Source organism: Felis catus, chromosome D2 (assembly GCF_018350175.1).
Source record: "Felis catus isolate Fca126 chromosome D2, F.catus_Fca126_mat1.0, whole genome shotgun sequence".
Taxonomy (NCBI): Eukaryota; Metazoa; Chordata; class Mammalia; order Carnivora; family Felidae; genus Felis; species Felis catus.
The window spans coordinates 25,933,386-25,953,631 of NC_058378.1; the positions used below are offsets into that span (position 1 = coordinate 25,933,386).

General features: G+C 37.1%; 1 long non-coding RNA gene across 1 annotated transcript; it reads left to right on the forward strand.

Moving 5' to 3' along the window:
- Positions 1-1,224: 1,224 nt before the first annotated feature.
- Positions 1,225-8,935, forward strand: LOC123380791. The gene is made up of 3 exons (XR_006586972.1): positions 1,225-1,804; positions 6,279-6,866; positions 7,230-8,935. It is a non-coding gene; the product is annotated as an uncharacterized LOC123380791 (long non-coding RNA).
- The last annotated feature ends 11,311 nt before the right edge of the window (positions 8,936-20,246 follow it).

Consider the following 20,246-nt stretch of genomic DNA (forward strand, 5'->3'; position numbering starts at 1 on the left):
TGTGCCAGCGTTCTTTGCCTACTTTCATTCTGCTGGAGGATATTATCAGATTGCAGGCCTGCCATCTATGGTGTTGGGTGGGTTGTGTATTGCACAGCTCCATGGGCACCACGTATCTGTAATCTCTGTAAGTGCCCGACTTGGAAGTGTGAAGTACCCAGCAGCATAGCTATGGGTGGTAATCCTGGCCAAAGACTCGATAATCAATGAATAATCTTAAGCCATGAAAATAGAGTGCTAGTCACTGATATCACTTAATGACTATTCGATGTTTTAGAATAGTGAAAATTTGCTTGGTTTGGATTTTCTCTCTCCCATTTTAACTAGCTTTGCTTTATGCTCATGAGATCAAATGGTTTTGATAGAGACAGACTGACACATAGAAAATTCATGCACCTTGGTTCCCTGGGAAACCAGGCTAAGAATAGTTTTCTTTGCACATCCTTGTTTCCTCTAATGAGGGCCAGTATAAGAATGTGAATGCCACCACGTGACCTATAAATCCCAGGAAATCATTATTTTATGATACTTTTAATGCACATTTGCAGATACTCAAATTAGAAACCATTTCAGATATTTGCATGGATCTAATTATTTCTGGTGTTTTTCGTGTGTGTGTGTGGATTTGATTATTTTCACTTATTGGATTAAAAAGAGAGCATATGTGAACAATGATGTATAGATTTTGGGCAGCAACCAGTGATAAAAAAAAGTTTCCCAGAATATGAGAACTCAAGGTTTTCTAATTAAAACCAGCTTTTAAAATGCATACGACTAAATTAATTGTTTCTAGAATGCTGGTAATCAAGTACTGGATTATTTATCATTCTCGGTGTTCACACTTATTGCATTATTAAATTCCCTTCTTTGAACGCCTTTTTTTTTTTTTTAACATTTATTTATTTATTTATTTATTTATTTTGCAGGTAACTTGATAAGCACTGCTTGGATATTGAACATTTATTCATATTGAGTAAGGAAAATTTTGGAAGCAAATTTTCCAAATGTAGTACATGACACAGTTTCTTTCACAAATTTTGGAGAATTGCATTGTGTATACTAAAACTTTTATATATGTTATGAATCTCCTGTTGTTTTATTTTATTATTCTTAAATGCTTATGTAGTTTTGAGAGAGAAAGAGAGGAAGTGCAAGCGGGGGAAGGGAAGAGAGAAGGGGCAGAGGACATAAAGTGGGCTCTGCAGTGACAGCAGAGAGCCCAACGTGGCCTTGAACTCATGGACCCATGAGATCATAACCTGAGCTGAAGTCAGGCACTTAACCGACTGAGCCACCCAGGTGCCCCATGAATCTCATTTTAATATTTCTTTTTGTACATTGCATTACTTCAAGAGGCCATATATTTGCAAAGTGTGTATCAACCACAGATATTTGTTGAGGCTTCTGTATTCGTGGGCAGTGTGAAGAGGGGATTTGTGCCAGAAATGAACCTTTCAGGATTTTAGATGTTCCGTACTGTAAGCTAACTTAAATCACAGATAAAATGTATGTTTATTGTTAGAAACTAAGCATTCTCCTTCAGCAGAAGAAACGTTATGGGAAACCTAAGGCATATTGTAATTAGTTATCTATAATGTAAACAACTTTCCACATAGTGATGGAAGCATTTATGTCTGGCTAAAACTACAACACTGAACAATTTGGCTTTATTTGTGTAAGTGTCCAATTGAACATATTACTCTCATTTTTGCCCTTGGTCTGTTAATGATCACTGTCTTGAAGTGGATTAAAATAACATGGAGAGGCAAACTTGGAAAGCCCCGTGATGTTCAACTATGAGAAGGTAAGAACAAAGTATAAATTGTCCCTAGGCCATTTGTTGTTGTGTGGCACAACGTAAAAGAATTTGGGAAAAGTTCTAAGACTACTAGAGCAAGATGCGTAGATTACTGGATGGCATAAAACATTATGAGAGAGGACTTATGATATATAAAGACAATGATAGCTGCCTATGTCCGTATCTCCTAATATTTTATCCCAAAACAATAAAGAACAACAAGAATGGAAAAATAAAATTACAGAAAACCATGTACTCAGCATAACTTAAATACAGAGAAAGGCCATGTTTCAATATGATTGTAAGTAAAAAAAAAAAAAAAGTTACAACTGGATAAAGTTAAAAGTATGAACCCAGGATTTTACATCCAAAGTTCCTGCAAATATCAGGTCTATAGAGAAACAATTTTAACACAAAAAAACTTGTAGTCATGAGCCCTTCTTGAGGAATCCAGTAAAGGATGAGACTGCAAAAACAGGCCAAAAGGGACTGCAAAAACAGTAACAAGTCCATTGGTGAGCATTTTAATATATATAAACAACCAAAGATCTAAAACTAAAGGAAATACGGGAATGAGGGTGGAGACTGATATACAAATGTTTTATGTTTTAAAATACTTATGATAATAGGTGCCTGGGTGGCTCAGTCGGTTGAGCATCTGACTTTTGGTTTGGACTCAGGTCATGACCTCATGGGTTGTGAGTTCAAGCCCTGTGTTCAAGCCCTCTGTACTGTCAGCACAGAGCCTGTTTGGGATTTCTCTCTTCCCCTCTCTCTGCCCCTCCTGCCTTGCTCTCTCTCTCTCTCTCTCTCTCTCAAAAAAATAAATAAATAAATAAACCAAAAAAATATTTGTGATGAAAATCAATCATATATTAGGTCACAGATATATTATTAGGAAGTTCCATAAGGTAGAAACATTATAAACACCACTCTTAGATCACAATGTGATAAAATCAGAAATTATTAACAAAAGCAAGACACAAAAAGCTCTTCTACTTGGAAATCTCAATTAAAGAACCATCAGTTGGATGAAAAATAAAAGCTGAAATTACAGAATTTTTTTAATTTTTATTTATTTATTTTTTTAATGTTTATTCATTTTTTGAGAGACAGAGAGAGAAAGAGCATGAGCGGGGAAGGGGCAGAGAGAGAGAGGGAGACACAGAATACGAAGTAGGCTCCAGACTCTGAGCTATCAGCACAGAGCCCGATGTGGGGCTCGAACTCACGGACTGTGAGATCATGACCTGAGCCGAAGTCGGATGCTCAACCGACTGAGCCACCCAGGGGCCCCCAGAATTTTTTTTAAAAAATGATGACGCCACTAGGTAATGGTATCTACCCTTCTACTCTACCCTCCAACAACTACTGCTCCAACTAACATAGAACTTGTCCACTTGGGTTTGGATTTTGCTATTTTCATTTGCACAAAGGGATAGATAGACACGCTCGGCATCACTTGGACCATGAGTCAGCAAACTTGTTTCTGTAAAGGGCTGGATAACGTACTTTAGGCTTTTGAATTCGTATGATCTTTGAACTACTTAACTCTGCAGCTGTAGCTGGAAAGAGTCATAAGCAACATGTTAACTACTAAGTGTGCCTATGTTCCAATAAAACTTTATTTACAAAAACAGGCTGTGGGTCACACTTAATCTGTGGTCTATAGTTTGCTGACCCATGAGTTGCACTGTTTAAATTCACCTCCACACAAACAATTCTTGCAAGGGAAGGTGGGGCATGGAAGTGAATCAAATCCTCCACCTTACAGACGTTTCTCCAAAGAGGACATCCAGATGCCCAACAGACACTTGAAAAGATGCTCAGCATCACTTATCATCAGGGAAATGTAAATCAAAATTGCAAGGAGATATCACCTCACACCTGTCGTAGTGGCTACACTAGGATGTGGCAAAAAAGGAACACTCGTCCATTGCTGGTGAGAATGCAAACTGGGCAGCCACTGTCGAAAACAGCATGGGGAGTTCTCAAAAAGTTAAAAAATAGGACTGCCTTATGATCTAGCAATCATACTCCTGGGTATTTACCCAAAGAATACAAAAACACTAATTCAAAGGGATACATGCAGCCCTATGCTTCTAATAGCATTATTTACAATAGCCAAGATATGGAAGCAGCCCATATGTCCATCGATTGATGGATGGATACAGAAGATGGGAGATTAAACATATATATATATATATATATATATATATATATATCAGCCATAAGAAAGAATGAAATCTTGCCATTTGCAATGACATGGATGAAAATAGAGAGTATAATGTTAAGCAAAATAAGTCAGAGAAAGACAAATACCACATGATTTCACTCATGTGCCATTTAAGAAACAAAACAAACAGGCAAAGGGAAAACAATCAGAGAGAGACAAATCAAGAAACAGACTCTTAATTATATAGAACAAACTGCTGGTGACCAGAGGGGAAGGCGGTGGGGATAGGTGAAATGGGTGATGGGGATTAAGGAGGACACTTATGATGAGCACAGAATGATGTATGGAAGTGTTGAATCACTATATTGTATACCTGAAACTAAGGGAATACTGTAAGTTAACTAACTGGAATTAAAATAAAAACTTAAAAAAAAATCCTCCCATCTCTATAAACTCAAGCAGAAGACTTCATTCTGTTTGCACTTATCTCATTTGTGAGTTGGAAATTATAATAAGACTAATGATTATAAAAGCGACAGTCATCATGTAATCACTGTAATTTATGGACACTAGAGAATGGCTTCCTTATCTTCAGAAACCCTGCCCTAGTCCACCAGGCCATTTGGATTATTTATTTACCGCTTCAGTCGCAGACTCTGCTACTTTAAAATGAATCACCATTTATTAGAAATGTGCTAATTTGAAATCCTGACGGTGCAATCTTCTGATTTTTAAAAACATAAAAGACTCTGAGTGCCCATCTGCAAGACAGACGGAGAGAATATCATTAGAAGCTTTTTACAGGGTCTTAATTTCTCCTCCTTGGATTGAGCATTTTCAAGAGTTCTGTACTTTTCTTTTTGTCTATTACCCATTTCCACACGCCGTGTCATTTGCTTTGAAATGTGACAAAGTGATCTGAGCTCAGGTTCCTGCTGCTGAGGGAGGCATTATTGATTTCTTGGAGAGTGCAAGAAGACTCGCAATGTTGCTGTTAAACTTGGCTGACAGATCACAACAGCTTGTGACATCTAATTTACTATAATGAAATCATGGGGTTCTCTGGCTCTCCGGCCTTAAGGGGGGGTGAAAGGTCAAGAAAGTGGGGATCCTAAGCAGCCAGGCATGAAGGGTGGTTCATTCACACAGTCTAGACTCATTCTGAAAAGACGTCCCCTGAATTCACAGCTCCAAGTTAACCAGATGGTCTTTGCCACAAATGGAAAGTTGTAAATGTCTGATCATTATTGTGCTGGTTACAATTTAATTCTCGATCAGGAGACCTTATTTCTGGTTTCATTTTGAAGCACTACAGATTGTTGTAATTTCACAGCTAAGAATATTTCAACGGAGAATTTTTTTTTTTTATGTTTGAGAATGCTTTTAGCAATCTTTTCAATTAGCTCGTAAATCTCTTCTTTCAATAATCTTTGTTAAGCCATCCAGCACTCTGAGAGGTTTAGAAATCTAGTAAGTCCGATTCCTGCTTAACTGATACCCTTTCATAACAGTTTTATTGTCATATTGTGCGTGACTTTTCTGAGGAAAAAAACAAAAGGAGAGCAAACAAACTGATAATGGGATTCTCTTTAGACTCGGTGACTTTCAGGGTTTGTTTTGTTTTGTTTTGTTTTGTTTTGTTTTTACAGCCTGTAGGACACATTCAGCTTAATATCTATGCTTTTCCACATATTCTCTGAATCGCTGATGGCCTGTTTCTGCAGATACATAAGGAGTGAGGTGAATTCTGAAAAACAACTAGGAATCTTTTAGCATAACATTACGGTTTCATATTTATATTCTTTTACATGAGTAGTTGGTATTCCAATTGGGTCTTTGAGGCACAAAATGATTGCTGAATCATATAGGATGAGTTGAATAAAAATCAGCATATATTTCCTACTAAAGGCTGTTGTTTTCAAATACAAAAGAAGAGTGGAAGTGAAAGAGTGCTGGAATAGATGTTCATATGAAGTGCATTTTAGTTTCAGCACTGTTGTTCCCTTTTCATGTAGTAACAATGACCCATTAACTCTCTGAATCTCAGTTTCCTTATTTTTGAAATGGGGCCAGTGCTACAACAACCATTCTTAAGTGCCTACTGGCCCATAGAGGGAGGCCCTTTTACATGTGCTAATTACTCCTGACAAATCTGTGAGGAAAGTATTATCCTCAGTCTGCACATAAGAAAACTGAGGCAGAGGGTAGATGATTTCTTGCAAAGTTCAATGGCTGACAAATGTCTCAGTTGGCGCTTAGATCCAAATCTTCTAACTTTGAGCAAAATTTTCTTTGCACTCTCAGCTGCTTCCCTCAGGGTTTGTACAAGGAACGAATTAGACCGTGCACAAAGGAGAACTTTGCAAACATAAGGTAAGGTTATTAGTTAATTATTTTGGCAACCAAGAATTCTTATGTGGGCACACTTCTAAAATCCACATATTGTAATTCACATAATAATCACAATAAGACCTAGCTTTTCTTTAGTCCAAAGTGCCAAGAATTATGGAAAGTGCTTTGATGAATTAGCACACTTAATGCTCTGCGCACACCTACAAAGTAGATATGAGTAATCCTCATTTTCCTTTTGAAAAAGCTAAGCGGTGCGGCTTTGAATTTCAAAAATCTAATTTTCTGTCTGTTTGTTTTTTTTAACTTTCCTTTTTTGTAAAACTATTAGGTTTGCCTGAAAACTGAAAATAAAGTTGGAGTCTTGAGGGCTCCTTAATTGAATTTTTATTGTTTTTCCAATGTTCCATAACTGTTTACCTCTGAATGAAAAGGAGATTGAGCAGGCAGAGGGAAGGGCTGCTCCTGCCTGACTTATGTTGCCACCGGAAGAGACCCTGTCCTGCAAATCGCACGGGTACCAGCTGCTCTGTAGTCGCTCAGGTAAATTAGAAGACGAGAGAAACTCTTCATGGGATTCTGAGGTAGACAGTGCCATAGGGTGTTCTGTCTTGGGTGTTCTGCGTGAAGGTTTTACCTCAGTTTGGAATGGTTATGACGGACTCTGCAAAGAGTGGCGGTCATGTTCTTCAGGTTGGCTCCTTATGTATAATGTTTAAACCCATGCTTTTCCCTGCCATTTTTTTAGCTGGTTCATAGGGGTGTGTGTGTGTGTGCGTGCGTGCTTCTATTAGAATACATATTTTTTCTCATTAATATAAATAAATATAAATAACTTCCTATTTTATAGGTTTTATACATAACAAGCTATACTCACAAACAATAGTCATCCTATCTCTCCCCTAGACTGGAAATGGAGTCATCATACTTGCCACAGAAGACTCTTTCACTTCTACATGGAAGCTTACAGAGGATAAGCAATTTGCCTGAACGTCACAAAGAATAAACGGTCAGCAAACTTTTGTTTTCCCATTATGGTAAACTAGACATACTGATTCTCCACTGAGCACAGATACAACACCTGGAAATACTATGAAAGTGTCTGCTCCAAGGCACTAGATTGTGAATAAGATGGCGAAGACTGGCCTGGACCGGATGTGTAGGTGAGAGAAGACTGGTCAGGTTAACCCACAGTCCAGGACCACTTCTCCTAAAGTGGTCTGTTTGTTGATCCTTAAGTGAGCAACAGAGAGGCTGAGATGCTGAAAAACACTTTGGACATCTTTCCAGGCCGAGAAACCTGGATTTGAAGTCCTGACCCTTTGATGGGGTGCTGTGCCCCAGAACTAAGTACTGATATTCAACAAGGCCCTGCAGGAGATCCTTGACCCTTCATATCATCCCAACTCCTGAAACTGATCCTTGGGTGACACTGCTCCCAGCTTCCTGGCAGAAACAAAATGAAATCTTGTTGGAGATAATGCACTGGCTTATTTGTTTTTTTGTAGTTTTCCAAAGATATTTGCTATATAAAATGTTCAGCAAAAAATAAAAAAGTCATGAGACAAATGAAAAGGACAATGTGAACAAGGAAGAGCTAAAAAATGGAAAAGATAGCAGAAGCAGGGGCTCCGTATGTTGGAGTTTGCTGATGCAAAATAAAAATGACTTTATATTGTATTCAGGAAGTTAAGATGAGATTGAGAAACTTGGCAAATAATTTTAAAATATGAAAAAAATACAAACAGAAATGAAAGAATCAAAAAAAAAATACAAATTAAGAACCCACAGGGTGAATTGAAAAGCAACTTGGATACCACTGAGGAGTATCTAATGAGTATCTAATGTTCTAGGAGTATCTAATGTTCCCACCTAGATGGGAACAAAATACACAGAATTAAAAAGAGAGAGAAAGGTGGAAAAGATTCAGTATAAATGTAATAATCACAAAGGATACACCAAGAAGGCTGATATGTGTGGCTTGGAGTCCCAGAATGAAAGGAAAGATGGAGTGGGGCACAAGATATATTTGAAGACATGATAATTGAATATGTCTCACCATTTCAAGAAGATTTAACAAATCATAAGGATGATAAACAAACAGAAATTCTGGGCCAAATCGCATCAAACATTAGTCAATAAACCTTAGAAAAATAATGAGAAAAACATGAAAGGCAGCCAGAGAAACATCAACAGATTTGACTTCACAGGAGCAAGAATTAGATTGACATCTGAATTGTCAACAGAAACACTGAGAACAGAAAATTATAGGTCATTTGTACTCAGCATAGATGTACAAATACTAAATAAAATAGCCCTAAGCTAGTCCAATAGTATCTTAAAAGTGTTCTGTAATACACCCATGTTGTATTTATCCCAGGAATGAGAGATTATTTAAGATTTAAAAAACAATCAATGTAACTTACTTTATTTATAGATTAAAGGGAAAAAAAAAGTAACTTGATTTTTCTCATAATCAAGTTGTAGGAAAAGTATTTAATAAATTTTAAAATATATGTGAATATATTTATATATAAATGTTTATGAAATCTTAGGTTTCTAGAAAAAGAAGGGCATTTCCTAAGTTTTTCTCCCCCCACACCCCTGCAAAAAAAAAAAAAGTCTTGAAAAGAAATCTACAGAAAACATATCACTTTTTGCAAAATGAGGAAAGTTTTCTTTAAAATTTTTTTTAATCTTTATTTATTTTTGAGAGACACACAGAGTGTGAGCAGGGGAGGAGCAGAGAGAGAGGGAGACACAGAATCCGAAGCAGGCTCCAGACCCCAACCTGTCAGCACAGAGCCTGATGTGGGGCTCGAACCCATGAACCGTGAGATCATGACCTGAGCTGGAGTCAGACGCTCAACCGACTGAGCCACCCAGGCGCCCCAAGGAAAGCTTTCTTTTTAAGATTTGTGTAAGATAAAGCTACAACTGTTTTTATTTAGCATTGTTTTCAAGGATCCAAACAGGACTGTAAGCAAGGAAAAAATAAAACATAAAATAAAAAAGAAAGGTGTAAGGATTAGAAAGCAAGAAATAAGCCCTCATTATTCTCACATGATGTATTTTATTCCTAGAAAACTCAAAAGAATCCACAGATCAATTACTTGATATAATGAGTAGCTTTAGCAAGTTTTCTATATACAGGATTAATATGTTAAAACCAAATGTTTTTTCTATATGCCAATAATAACAGCCAGACAATGTAATTTTAGAAAGATATTGCCTACAGTAGTATTGAAAAGAATCACATCCTGAGGAATAAATAAACTATACCAGATCCACATAAGAGAATATAAAACATTATTGAGAGGACTTTTTAAAAATCCTAAATGAATGGAGAAATGAAGAACGTTCATGCATTAGAAGACACAATACTGTCAACTTGTCAATAGTTCTCAAGCTGACTGATAGTTTCAGTGCAACTTCAGTCAAGTCATAGGAGTATTTTCTTAAAATATACATGTATATATGTAACTTGACAAGTTGATTCTAAAATGTATATGAAAATTGAAAAAAGCCAAAACTAGTTAAGGCACAGCTGATGAAAAACAAGTTAAGAAGAATTTTCTCTACCTGGTAACAAGAATTAAATCCATAGTAATTAAGAAAGCATGGTAATGTCACAAGGATAGACAACTACACTAAATGTATAGGACAGAAATAAGATCTCAGAAAGAGCTTCAAGGATATGTTGAAATTTGTTCTATGAAAAAAGTTTGGGACTGCAGATCTCTGGAGCTCTTCAATAGCTGGTGGTTGAACAATAGGGCAGCATATAGGGAAACCTCTACTTCACAACAAACACAGAAATCAATTCTGGGATGTTATAGATCTAAATGCAAAAAAAAAAAAATAGAATAGAATAAAACTTTAAGAAGACAACACAGTCATGACTTGGGATAGAAAAAGCAAAACTTTATTGTACCAGATTGAAAAATATTGATAGAGTTGACCATAAAACTAACTTATATGGGGTAGAAGAGATATTTATAGCATATACAGCCAGTAAAGAGGTCATATTCACATTATAAAAAGATCTACAAGTCAACATGTGAAAGACAGAAAACCCAACAGCATAATGGGCAATAGATTTGAGCAGGCATTTTATTTATTTATTTAATTTTTAAAAAATGTTTTATTTATTTTTGAGAGAGAGAGAGACAGTGTATGAGTGGGAGAGGGGCAGAGGGAGAGGGAGGCACAGAATCTGAAGAAGGCTGCAGGCTCTGAGCTGTTCACACAGAGCCCAACGCGAAGCTCAAACTTGTGAGCCGTGAGATCATGACCTGAGCTGAAGTTGTACACTTAGACAGCTGAGCAACCCAGGCACCCCATTGACCAGGCATTTTATAGATGAGGATATTCAAGTGGCCAATAAATATAGGGGAAAATGCTCAACTATAGTAATTACCATGGCATGCAAATTAAAGCAGTCAGATACCTTTATTTACCCATTAATGTAGCTAAAATTCCAAAGGCTGACATTCCAAGTGTTGACAAGGATATGAAGCAACTGGAATTTTATACACTGCTAATCTCTAACCACTCATTCTGAAAAAAAAAAAAAAAAAAAAAACAAGCTTGTCCAACAGCAGAAGTAAGATGGGGATGAGGAGCTGGAAAAGTCTCTGGAAGCTCTTGCCTCTGTCAGATGGCCCACATCTTGGATGGTGGCACCTGCAGTGGGGAAAGGAGAGCAGGGTGCGGTGAGGAAGAGATCAAGGAAAGCTGGAACCCAAGGGGCACACACTTGCAACTACTGATGAAGACATGAGAGTAGTTTTGTGCTATTTGTCTTCTATTCTATTCCACTTCCTCCAAATCCCCTACAAATTATTTTGGCTAATTGTAACCCAGAATCAGACAGAAAAGTGTTCTGGGAAACATAGTTCACAGTTTAACAAAATTGATAATACAACTATTCAACACATTTTTCAATTAAAGTTAGATGAAAAGACAAGAGACATTTTCAAAGAGTTAAAACCTATGTCAATTCCAAAGCCTACTTGGAATTAAGCAATTCTAGATTTGAGTTTTAATATAGGCTGTTACTATCTTTGTCGTCTTGGGCAAGTTACTTAATCCCTTGGAGTCTTGGTTTCTTTGCCCGTAAAATTAGGAAAATGATGAGTTGTGGCCTTGTTTAAGGATACATATTATAATGCATTTACATTTCTCCAGACAGTGCCTAGTTTCTTGAAAACTTCAATAAGTGGGTCCCTTTAACCACACCACTGATGAATAACTTGTAAAGACAGTTGGATATTAGAATCTCCTGGTGAGCTTTTAAAATAGAAAAGACACAGATTCTTCCCAGAGAGACTCTGATTTATTTGGTATATTTCCCTGTCAATAGGACACCCATTGCATTAGGATCCCTGTACTTTACAAATTTCCTCAGTCACAGAGGAAGTCAGACTCTGTTAGGTTTCTGCACACCAGTACCTTTTGTTTAAAAGGTGTTTTTTCTTTTTAGCTTTTTTTATACATTCTAGACATGTTTCCAGAGGGTGTACTCTAACATTCATCAGATTTACAAGTACTCTGATGACTTTGAGTGAAAATGTGACAAATCCTTGAGAGGAACCTGGGGCGCATCCCCATTTTCATCAATATTTTCAGAAGCTAGTCCTGTAGAAAGCTAAAATCATCTATTATTATTAGTTTTGAGATTGTTGCTAGCTTCGGTGGGTGACCTTTCAATGACCTTTGTACCAGAGTGGAGCCTGGGCTGAATAAGAGACATTCATACTCATCACTGACTACAGAAGGAAGAAATGTCATACCATCAAGAAATTTAAATGTGAGATATCGTGGGGAATTAATTCACAGGTATGCTGAATGCCATGTGAGTGAAGAGAAGTGAAAATTTGCTCCTTAGAATTCAGTGGGAAGGCAACTACTAATCTTCCAGTTGTAGATGAGTTCCTTTTCATTGGCAGGCACCCTTTAATGCTTTAAAAGTTTAATACTCTCTGGAGAGGAGTGAAATGCGTTTTTAAGTGCCATTTGTTGTGTGTTCCGGGAAAGTGAAGTCGAAATGGGAACATTAGGGTCATAGTGTGTTGTTATTGAAAATGAATCCCATTTTACCTCTACTTCACAGTATTCATATATTTTTCATAAAATGAGTTCATCCATATTTTAAGATTTAAGATCTACCTTTCAGGTTTGTCCTCTGGTGTATAGGCTGCTTTTTCTTCTTCTGTGTGTGGTTGGCAGTTCAATTGTTAGAGTTGTATTTTCTCAGATTGCTCTGCTACGCTCCAGGCTATGATTTCTTTGAACTAAATTGGTTGTATGAATTAATGAAAATCAGAGAAAAGTGAAGAAAGATAAGGGTATTAAAATATTATGTTTGGGGACAGCTGGCCCAGTCAAAACTTTGGAATAAAACTGAGACGTGAGCAGTTTTTGGAGGGAGTCTGAATTTGGCTCTGCACTGTTGGAAACTCAAAGTCCTTTAGGCATTTCTTCAGATTTAGATAAAAATAGTTTTGTGTGATTTTTCATGTACAGGTATGGGGTTTGGAATTGCCTTTCCTCTCTTCATCTTATTTTAATTTTGCAATAGTTGATGAGTTCAGTAAACATTCATAGAGTTCTACAATGTGCCAAGAACTGTTCCAGGAAATAGTGAATACACGAGGCTCATGTCCTCCTGAACATGATTATAATTAGTCCTGATTATAATTAGTTCATCCTTACAATTAGGGTTGTCCATTGTTGGAAAAATCTTTATGTACCTTAGCCTCTTTTAGAGGCTGCCATCTTTCTTTCAGACACATGTTTAACCCCTGAGACCTAACTGGTACTAATTCCTCATTCGCTAGACTCTGAAATGTTCCCCATCCATTGCCTGTAGATGTAATAATGGAAATTTTAGAAGATATCAATTGTCTAAAACAAGATGTACCACGTATTCTCCCCATTATCTTCATGTGCCATCTTGCTTGATTCTGACAAGAAGAAGTAGAGACTGTTATTTTGCCCATTTTCCTGCATTAAAGGAAGAGTTTTAAAGAAGTCAAAGCACTTGTCCAAGGTTACTTGGCAAATAGATGCCTAGCTTAGAATCAAATTCAAAACAGTGCAATCAAAATGCGAGGCCCTTAACCCCCTACACAAATAAAAGAAATATTATTTCTCACACACATAAGTACTCTCATTTTGAAATACATAGATGCTGTTATTAATTTAATGTCAAGTAGTTTATAAAGAGATGATGGTGAGTAATCATCACTTTCATTGTATTTTCTCTTATAAAAGTATAGCTTACAACTACTTGTAAAAGTATATACTATGGTACTTTAAGCTTCTTGAAGGGAAGGAATATGATTTTGTTCAACTGTGTATTTCCCCTTGTAGACCACATTTGTCATGTAGAAAGAGGGTAATAAATGTTTGGTGAATGTGGAAATACGTAGATGAATGAATCCCATTGCTAATTAAGTAGTGGCTCAGACATTCACTGCGTAATATATATGCATCAAGTATTGGGGTGAAATGACTAATTGGAAAACAAGTTGTCGGTAAACAAAGGATTATGTGGGAGACAGATGTTGGTAACAAAGACTAGTTGAACAAGTTAAAAGGGCTAATGCTTATTGACACATTTTCCCTCTGTGTTTACTTAAAACATTTCTAGCAGACTCATTTTACAAGCATAAAATGATTAAATGCATTGTTGAAATTCAATTGCTTACTTGACATTGGTGTGCATTTTGTTTTCCTGCATCCCATAACTAGATATAGTTATTTAAATTTCATGCATGAAACCCCAAAAAGTAAAAAAAAATCTATTTTATATCTAGAAAGAGCACATTGCGTTTCCGGATCCCTAAAGAATTAATTAATTGTTTTTCTACTTTGTAATTGTATGGAGACCAGTGAGGGGTAATGAATAAGTTGAAGATATTTTCATGTGTCTTTGTATTATTTTTCTTTTTGTAATTTTTGAATTGATTTTAATTAAACAGTCCTCTGTTTATGAGAGACTAGAGGAAACTTAATATCCTCAAATTAAGGAAAACAAAGAAAACAGAGGAAACCATTGAGCAAAATTGGTTTCTTGTCCTTTTGCATTGTGATATGAGGTTTTCTTTTTTTTTCTTTCTTTTTTAAAGACAGATTTGATTGAAAAAAGAAAAAGTGCACCCCAGGAGGGTATTCTAAGCTTTCACAGCTCTTGTCTGAGGTGAATGGTGTTTCATTAATTTCATATGAAATCTTATGTGACAGTATAATTATAATATTATACAGTTTAGCTAGATGGCTTTAAATGATCTGCCAGTACAACCCCAGAAATGAAGGGTCATGCAGGGTACAAGGAGTCTTCAAGATTCCATTTTGAAAACAAAGTACTCTTGGCAAGGGACACGATTGCTAATGGGTGTCTATATTTGAGGTGGCTTCCATTGCTCATAAGATACCCAGCAGCTCAGTGTTAAGTCTCTAATTCTTTGAAATGCCAATCACTTCAGTTTACATTTCTCTTTGCTTTGGGTAAGCACCTAGGACAAGTAACTGATTGAGAAGGTAGCACAGGGAGGAGAGATGAAGCACCCATGCTTTGGTATAAGGTGGGAGGAATGTAGTTCTGGACATTCGAAATTCAATCAGAATAAGTGGAGATTCAAGAGGGGTGTAGCAGGCAAAACTTTTCTCCATTGAAAGCCCTTTTCTTTAGTACATCTTTGAGAGCACGTTGATATTTGGAGCTTTCCAAACACATGGTTCCAAGACGTTGGCTATTTCAGTACTACTACTCGTTCAGATTTATCCACACCCATTAATTTTCTGGCAGATTGGACCTGTTTTGTTTTTAAAGGCGATTATAGGTAAAAGAGAAATTTAATATCAGGTTGAATCTCAACACAGTGGGAAGTCAAATTTCTTAGTCTCTGATATGCATAGGTCTCCAAACTGTAACACAGAGTTCAGTTTTCAACCCCTCAACACAAGTGGTTGGGGAAATGAAGAAATCAAGAAAGCCCAGGAATAGGAAGCCAGAATTTGCACTTTGTTATTTCTAGCTTGGTAACATTGTGCTGTTTTTTTTTTTTTTTCCTTTCCCAGAATGCCGTAACAACCAGTCCATTAAATGGGGGGAAAAAGTCAAATTGGCATTTTGGAGATAATACATATCATGTTTTGGTGTTTTTAGTTGGTTATATTGAGAAAATAGTCACAGGATCTTGATGGTACACTGTAGTGAAAACAACTTGGAGTAGAAGTTTATTTGTTGTGTGACAGTGAATGATTTCTTTAGAGCTTTTGAACACAAAACATAAAAAATTTGTAAAATGGAAATGGACTCTATGGTCATAGGAAGTAGCTTCAAGTCCCACAATTTATTGACTCCACAAAATGTAGCATAACGATTAATGCAAAATGTAGCGTAAAGATTAATTTCTATATTTTAGAAAGTTAGTTGAATGTTTAAGAATAAAATACTTTAGGGGTGCTGGGGTGGCTCAGTCAGTTAAGCTCCCAACTCTTGGTTTCAGCTCAGGTCATGATCTCACAATTCGTGAGATGGAGCCTTACGTCGGGCTGTTAGCACAGAGCCTGTTTGGGGATTCTCTCTCTCTCTCCCTCTCTCTGTCCCTCGCCTGCTCCCACACACTCTCTCTCTTTCTTTCAAAATAAATAAATAAACATAAAATAAAAGAAAATACTTGAAAAATAGAGTAAAAACTTCTGACATTATCAAGACAGGTAGATGGTCAGAGTAATGGTTAATTTTATGTCAAACTTCACTGGGCTAAGGTATGCCCAGATAGCTCATAAACATTATTTCTGGGTGTGTGTGCAGAGGTGTTTCTGGAAGGGGTTAGCATTTGAATCAGAAGCCTGAGTTTATTTTATTTTATTTAAAAAAATTTTTTTTAACATTTTATTTATTTTTGAGACAGGGAGAGAGAGAGCATGAACAAGGGAGGGTCAGAGAAAGAGGGAGACACAGAATCTGAAACAGGTTCCAGGCTCTGAGCTGTTAGCACAGAGCCCGACACGGGGCTCGAACCCACGGACCATGGGATCATGACCTGAGCCGAAGTTGGACGCTTAACCGACTGAGCCACCCAGGCACCCCGGAGAAGGCTGAGTTTAAAAAGATGCTCTCATGAATATGGTAGGCATTGTCCAATCCTTTGAGGGCTTGCGTAAAACAAGAAGGTGGAAGAAGGTGAATTGGCTCCCTCTTCCTTGAGGGAGCTTCCTTGGGCATCTATCTTCTCCTGCCCTCAGACATTAATACTCCTGGTTCTTGGGTTTGAGGACATGGACTGGGATTCATATCATTAGTTCCTCAGTCCTTTTTACTCAGAATTATAAAACCAGCTTTTTTGGTTTATTAGCCTGCAGAGTTGAGTGTGGGTCTTCTTGGACTCCCTAATCATGTGAGCCAATGCCTATGATAAATATCTCCCTAAATTTTATATCCTTTGAAGACACCTCAACATATTTAAGTTGATAGCAAATGTTTGACGGTTTTTATTTATTGAGTCTTACCAAAGGATTCCACTTCATTTTCATAGAAACTATAATTGCCTTTCATCTTCATATTTTGTGTTTATATAATAGTTCATTATGTTATTATATAGTTAAATTATTTGATTTATATTTTATGTATTACAAGCACAACAATGGCTATCCCATCATTTGGGAGCCCTGGAATAATTTTTGTGTCTACCCTAAAACATCTGTGACTCAGTAAAACGTGCAGTCTATTTATCCAAGTTCTATAAATGCTCTACTAATGGTCTAAAAATTCTGAAAGCCAAACACATCGTGAGCTGGCTGGACTCTACTGAAAAATTACCTTAATCTTTTTTCTTCATTTATGAGTCCAGGGAATTCTATGGCCGTAGTTGCAACACAGTTTGAATGTGGTTTTTTTGTTTTTGTTTTTGTTTTTGTTTTTTTTTGGAAAGCAGTAAGCGACAGGGTCAGATTTGGCTGCATGGAAGTCAGCACTTCTGAGCATCAGAAACAGAAAGTCCCATAAGATCTGATGGCCAGGAGGCAGAGATTAAAGTGGCAATTATCACTTCATGCTGGAATAAGCATTTTCTCATCCCGAGGATTCTAAAACAATAACAAAATGATCCCAGAAACACTAACCAATAAAAAGAACCAGAATGATTTCTATGATACTTAAGACAGATCTCATTGCCAAACAGAATCTTAGAATATTTTTTAATGCTTATTTATTGTTTTTGAGAGAGAGAGAGAGCGCGCGTGTGTGCGCGCGAGAGAGCATGAGCAAGGAGGGGCAGAGAGAGGGAGACACAGAATCTGAAGCAGGCTCCAGGCTCTGAGCTGTCAGTACAGAGCCCGATGCAGGGCTCGAACCCACAAACTGTGAGATCATGACCTGAACCGAACCCGGACGCCTAACTGACTGAGCCACCCAGGCATCCCCCCAATATTTTATATCTTAATAACATTTACTTCACATGGGAGTCAGGAAATGTTTCCAGGCAAGACATATTTGGAAAGAAAGATATTCACAAAGATTTTGCTTGTGCAAAGTGTTTCAAATCTTCTACTGTTAATTCCAGCCTCCAACTCAACAATGGAATCATACCCTCAGGACCCAGAGAAGGAGTGGGAAAGGGAGAGGATACCCTTTCTCTGAAAAACAAAACAAAACAACCCCTCCCAAACAAAACAAAACAAAACAAAACAAAACAAAACAAAAAACAAAACAAAACAAAAGCACCAATCACCACAATATAAAAGCAAAGGCAGAAACCTTCTCTTGACTTCACATTCTACTCCGGACCTGACCTCATTATTTAGTCCCCATTTACAGCAAAATGCCTAGAAAGACTTGTCAATACTTGCTATTTCCAATTCCCTTTCTCTTATTGTGTTTTAAATTCAATCTAAGCCAGTTTTCTCCTCTAATAGCCTGTTGAAACTATTCCTGTCAATGTCAATAATGACCTCTACATTGCTAAATCTAGTGGTGAATTCACAGTCCACACCTTACTTAACCTATTGGCAGCATTTGACTCAGTTGCCATACTCTTCCTTTAATACACATTTTTTTTTTTTTCAACCTGGCTTCTGGGACAAAATGAAACTCCTAGTTTAACTTTTATCTTAAAGGCAACTCTTTCTAAGTCTACTTTCTTGATTCTCCAAATCCTAATCTTTGGAGTATCCAGGGAAAAAAAAATCTCCTTGTACCTACAACCTAGAGGATCTTACCCATTCTCAAGGTTTTTAATATCATTTATATGCTGTTGATACCCAAATTTGTATATTTAGCCTATGCCTCTCCCCTGAAATCAAAACTTGGATATCCAACCTCAGAACGCCTGGGTGGCTTAGTCAGTAGAGCATCTGACTTCGGCTCAGGTCATGATCTCATGATTCATGAGTTTAAGCCCCATGTCAGGATCTGTGCTGACAGCTCAGAGCCTAGAGCCTGCTTCAGATTCTGTGTCTCTGTCTCTCTCTGTCCCTCCCTTACTTGAGCTATGTCTGTCTCTTTCTCTCTCAAAAATAAATAAACATTAAAAAAAGTAAAAATAACTTGGATATCTAACTGTGTAGAATGGCTAATAGAATTCTCAAAGTCAACATGACCCAAGTTGAACCCCTGACTTTCCTACTAAACTTCTCATCAGGTTTCCCTGTCTGAATAAATGACTGTATCTTCCTTCATGTTGTTCCAACAAGACAATCTTGGACTTCTCATATTTTAGGCATATTTTGTGTCTTATCAGTTCATATGTCCTGTGAGCTCTGCCTTCAGAATATATCCAGAATCCAAGCTTTCTTTCTTTCTTTTCTTTCTTTTTTTTTTTTTATCGCTTCTGTTACTCACCAACCTGTCTTTGGCCTGGATTTTGGCCAATTATCTTACTGTGTCTCCCTGCTTCCACCCTGACCTCCTACAGTCCATCTTCACAGAGAAGCTAGAATGATTCTTTTAAACAATGTGCTAGATCATATTACTCCTCTGCTTCCAACCTCTACTGGCTTCCCACCTTGTGTAAAATAAAAGTCCATGTTTATAGCAGGCCCTTCAGGACCTGAGCCCTGCTCCTTCTCAGACCTCACCTTGACCACTGGTTCCAACTACACTGCCCTGCTTGCTTTTCTTTGACCAGGAGAAGCACATTTCTGCCTTGGGGTTTTAGCACTGGCTATTCCCTCATCCTGGAGTACTTTTCCTTAGTACTTTTCACTTTTCACTTTTCACGAATAGCCTTTTCACTTTTTTCAGGTCTTGCTCAAATTATACCTCTTCTTTGACTACTCTATTTAAAATAGAAATCTCCCCCTTCCTGACATTATCTATCCCCTTCCCTTCTTTATTTTTTAATAGCATTATTTACCAGCTGACATATGATTGAGTTATCTGCAGCATGTGTAATATAAAAGGACACCCTCCCTTTTGCCACTCAGTAGAAGCATGGCTCATTAACTTAAAATGATTAATTGGTTTTGGAACACTGGAGTGGACAGGCACCTCTCATCAGCAACCCTACAGTTATCCTGTTGAACTTGAATGATCAAAAAAAAATCGTCATTATTGTAATTTCAGTTAGTCAACTTGTGATATACTTGACAAGTAGCCATTAGGGTTCAGAAAATGTAGTTCTGGCCAGCAATAATTCATGTTGAAATTTTCAACAGTTTTAGATTCTTATTTGACTATATATATATAAATACATATACACACACATATATGCAATTATATAATAAATACAATTATATAATAAATACACATATATATATATAATAAAAAATGTTTACTCGTTCATTTTGAGAGAGAGCACATGAGCACAAGTGGGGAAAAGGTAGAGAGAGAGGGGGAGAGAGAATCCCAAACAGGGGATTGACACGGGGTTCCAACTCACCACCATGAGATCATGACCTAAGCCAAAATCA